At 41.3% G+C, this 4,881-nt stretch overlaps 1 protein-coding gene across 2 annotated transcripts in view; it reads right to left on the bottom strand.

The window, feature by feature from the left end:
- zgc:172182 (coiled-coil domain-containing protein 89) overlaps positions 1–1,420 on the bottom strand; it is a 47,327-nt gene extending 45,907 nt beyond the window's left edge. Inside the window, exon 1 of one of the 2 annotated variants that reach the window (XM_043693950.1) lies at positions 1,181–1,420. The gene's annotated coding sequence lies outside the window, so the exon portion shown is untranslated. The remainder of the gene's footprint in view (positions 1–1,180) is intronic. The other variant, XM_043693951.1, reaches the window with a different exon arrangement.
- Positions 1,421–4,881: the final 3,461 nt, after the last annotated feature.

The raw sequence follows: 4,881 nt of genomic DNA, 5'->3' as shown, positions 1-4,881 counted from the left end.
AACTGCTGAAAGATATAGAATGTCTCCATTTACTGAAGGAAGAAGTTCTTTTTTCTGTGATAACAGTCCTCTATAAGTCAAACCCTTCAATTTGAGATCTCTTCAACAAGATAGCTGGATCCTTTTTTTCTTTTGAACAAACTGAATGGGTCTTTTTTTTAGGATTTGACCTCAAGTATTGTGTCAGTTTACATACGCACAAGTGAACTGACACAGTACAAATGTGAGGCTAATTGTAATCGGGATATTGTTTCAGTGAATTTAGACAACACTGAAAAGTATAAGGAATGCTACAAAGAAGCTTACATGAGAAATATAAGTCAGTTACTTCAGAAACGTTTCGACAGGTTTTTCTCTCTCTGATCACCTAAGTTATTGAAGTAATTTTGTTATATGCTTTCACGACGTGCCTCAAGTTTCAAAACTTCAATTCATCAGCGGCAGTGCTGTGGCCAGTACAAAAAGGCGTCAATTTGGCGTTTACCGAAGCTGTAGCCAAAGATAACGAGCCCCAAATCAAGCTCTGGAGTACTGAACTCCGACCGCATTAATATCAAACTCTGTACACCAGCGCCTCGTCAGAAAACATTATACAAGCTTTCACTGAACAATTCATTCAAATGAGTTATTCTATTCAGGGGCAATGACCCTTCACAATTCATTTAAAAAAAAACCCTCACGCCTTCCCGGCGCAATAAAACAGAAGCAACGGAAGGCCCCATGTGTTGACATATCTTACTTTAGAAATCTTAATCCAGCCGCCAGCCAAACAAGCACAATGTTTACTGCCAAACTCAACGCGCGAGAAAACAATGATAAAAAGAGGGTTGGATTGGCTTAGCTTGGAGTTGGCCTGAGTAAATGAGCTAATTAAATCATGAACAAAATAAAACTCTTGAAATGTGAAAGAATCAGATTCATTTTCATTTATCCCTTATAAATAATTTAGGGACACATCACAAGTGTAAACATTCGGACATTCATTGTGCGGCGAATAACTAGAATTACGATTATTGTGTGTTTATGGTAAATTTGTGATAATCTTCGCTTTTTACAACGAATGCTTTGCCATTTATGATTTTGGAGTTTTCCAGAGAAAAACTCGACTTAAAACTCCAAAGTAGATAAATGTGGCTTTGTTGGACTGGTGTGCAAAATGAAAAAAAAATCATGTTCTTACCTAAAACATTCACAACTTGAGAGCTATTCAGCGTGGCCTGATGATTTTTTTTCTCTCTCTAACACAGAATGATAATTTTAACGAGCACAAAGTTCGAAACTAGAACGGGGTCAGGAAATATAAACCATGCTTATCGCAAATATTGATCAGAGGCATATGAATGTTTCCACCGAGGTTTGACTGTTAACCTAAGAACGTCTTTGACTCGAGCTTGTCATTAAATGGATTTGACTGCATTTAATTACCGGTATCATGGTTTTAATTGAAATTAAAATCCAAAATTTAGGGTGCACGTTTGCTCACTGAGCTTGATATCCAGACGTTTCACTACCTGGCTAGGTAAGCTCCTGCTTTCTATTTGTATCTTTCTCCTGGATGGGGTTCCTGGGGTTTTTGGTGATGTCATTTCCTGGTCATTTTCTGAGGGGTTGATAGATGGCATCTAGATCTATGTTTGTTTATGGCATTGTGGTTGGAGTGTCAGGCTTCTAGGAATTCTCTGGCATGTCTTTGCTTAGCCAGTCCCAGTCGAAATGGTAGGGCTACGAGGGAGAGAGGGTCGTGTCTTTATGTGGCTAGCTGGTGTTCATGTATCCTGGTGGCTAACTCTCTTCCTCTTTGTCCTACGTAGTGTTTGTGGCAGTCCTTGCATGGAATTTTGTAGAAGCAAAGACATGCCAGAGCATTCCTTGAGGCCTGGCACTCCAACCACAATGCCATAAACAAACGCATAGATCTAGATGCCATCTATCAAACCTTCAGAAAACAAACAGGAAATTACATCACCACAAACCCCAGGAACTCCATCCAGGAGAAAGATATAAATAGAAAGCAGGAGACAACAGCTTTGCTTCACTTCGAGGTCGTCACTGATGATGTTACCTAGCCAGGTAATGAAACGTCTGGATATCAAACCTACAGCTCAGCGAGCAAACCTACACCCTAAACCTCAACCTGTGTTACAAACCTTCACAAACCTTGCAAAATCCAAAATGTTATGAGCCTGTATATTCTCCTGAAGAAAATGCAAGCGAAAGCTTTCTAGAGACACTGACAATCATGACCTAGTCTTTTTCGTCTTACAATTGACAACACCACCAACTTACTTTTAGATAACTACATGCATTTATAATACACTTTACAGAATCACCCAATGTCTCAATTTTAGAACAATTTGTTGAGCTGTTGTCACTGTTGTAACTATTTTCTAATCAACCTGTTTAGACATGTTATACCATACGCCTGGAGCAGCTGGAAGGAACCTTGGCCTACTGGACTGGCAATCGAGGCACTACAAATACACTACAGTTTCCCTGAGTCACTATTGTAGACATTTCTAATCAACCTGTTCAGATGGAGTATGTCATATCTCTGGAGCAGGTGAGACTTGAACTCTGACCTCCTGGCCAAGAGTTGGGGACACTACCAGTGCACCACAAGAGCACCTGAATCACTGTTGTAATCCGGGTGCAGTGAGACATAGGCAGTGAATAGCAACACTATCCATCACATTCTGATGGGCAGTCACATAAGGAGATTTCAGGACATAGAACCAAAAGCTTGATCAGAGAAGTGGACTTTTAAGGAGTGTCCAAGAGGTTGAGAGGCGAGGGATTTTGCAGGGAATTCCAGAGTGTTTTAGGGTCAGGAAAAATAAAACCAGCGACGCAGAAAAGTCCAGAATCAGAAGGGCAGATATCTCTGAGGTTTGTGAGACTGAAATAAATTATCAAGATAGAGATGGAGCGGCTCATGGGGGTGACCATTTGAAAAAAAACGTCAAGACTTTTAAAATGTGGCTTTACTTAACTGAGGGCCCTTGTAGGTCAGTGAGCACTGGGATTTAGTCTGAGTTAGGAAATAGTAAGTTTTGAATGACCTCCTCGCTGTGAAGGATTGAAACTGGCCAGTGTAACTTTGCTTTTCTATAAATTAATAATTTACTGCTTTCATAAATCAACTAATTTGGACTTTGTCAGTAGACCATTAAAATTTAACCTAGCCCTGCGCAACCCCTGTAATGCGTTGATTTCATGTAAATATCTACAATTACATGAGAAAGCTAGTGAAGTGGATAAGCATGTCAATAAATAACTGAATGCCATATGATTTACAAATTATTCTAAGCGATTAACAGAGATACCGGTGTTCTAATTTACCATTTGAATTGAATGCCTATTGTCTAAATTTCTAACTTTAAATTATTAATTTGTCTTCTAACTTAAACCGGAGTATTTCATTGTGAGGCGCAAACGTACAGGTGCCCATACATCTTCCTAATGTCTTTTAAAGTACATCATTTACTTAAAAGGGATCGTTGGCATAATGTGCATTTTTACTTAACAGAGAGGGGTATATTCAATAGACAATAAGTGCAGGAGTAGGCCATTCTGCCCTTGAAGCCTGCACCACTATTCAATATGATCATGGCTGATTATCCTTAATCAGTATCCTGTTCCTGCCTTATCTCCATAACCCTTGATTCCACTATCCTTGAGAGCTCTATCCAACACTTTCTTAAATGAATCCAGAGACTGGGCCTCCACTGCCTTCTGGGGCAGAGCATTCCACACAGCCACCACTCTCTGGGTGAAGAAGTTTCTCCTCACCTCTGTTCTAAATGGTCTACCCCGTATTTTTAAGCTGTGTCTTCTGGTTAGGCACTCACCCATCAGCGGAAACATGTTTCCTGCCTCCAGAGTGTCCAATCAGTGGGTGGCACAGTGGTTAGCACTGCTGTCTCACAGCGCCAGAGACCTGGGTTCAATTCCCGTCTCAGGCGACTGACTGTGTGGAGTTTGCATGTTCTCCCCGTGTCTGTGTGGGTTTCCTCCGGGTGCTCCGGTTTCCTCCCACAGTCCAAACATGTGCAGGTCAGGTGAATTGGCCATGCTAAATTGCCCGTAGTGTTAGGTAAGGGGTAAATGTAGGGGTATGGGTGGGTTGTGCTTCGGCGGGTCGGTGTGGACTTGTTGGGCCGAAGTGTCTGTTTCCACACTGTAATGTAATCTAATCAATCTAAAGTAATCTAATCTAATCTTATATGTCTCAATCAGATGCCCTCTCAGTCTTCTAAACTCAAGGGTACACAAGCCTTAAGAGGCACTAAAAAAGTGGTCTTGCTAACTAACTAGACCGTCCAGCTGATGTGATACAGCCATCGTCCTGTCCCCAGTTCGCCAAATCTATTGATGACAATTTGGCGAGAATTCCTGCTGCAATATGAGCTGGCATTTATTTAGTATCTTGATTTGAAATATTGACCGTCCCATTTGGATCACTGACGCTACCGCATTGCCCAACTCAAGTAGATTATTATTTGATTGATTTGAAATATATCAAATACGAGAGAGCAAGTTGTTGGAGCTGGGCCAGTGCCAGTACGATCTGTCGGGTCCGCCGGACTTTAAATAGATTGAGGAACACACGCTTTAAAGTAACAGCTCATAGTCCGCAAATTGGCTGGACGATAGCATCGACGTATTTTTCTCCTTTATGGAAGTCTTGGGTGATTTTCAAAGGCACCTCTATAATAAAGAAAGTCCAGACTTCTGTTGTTACTGTTTCCAATCACATCTTGCGCTGTCCTTTGGTTCCCTCTTCCTGGGGCAGCACTAGGATTAGCCGCTTTATCACCAGCCTCAAAGAAACGCAGCTGGTTGCGTTTGGTCAGCCTGACACTTGCTGTGAAACCACGACAA

This window comes from Chiloscyllium plagiosum, chromosome 7 (genome assembly GCF_004010195.1).
Source record: "Chiloscyllium plagiosum isolate BGI_BamShark_2017 chromosome 7, ASM401019v2, whole genome shotgun sequence".
In the NCBI taxonomy this organism is placed as follows: domain Eukaryota; kingdom Metazoa; phylum Chordata; class Chondrichthyes; order Orectolobiformes; family Hemiscylliidae; genus Chiloscyllium; species Chiloscyllium plagiosum.
This window is presented reverse-complemented; position numbering and strand designations above follow the sequence as displayed.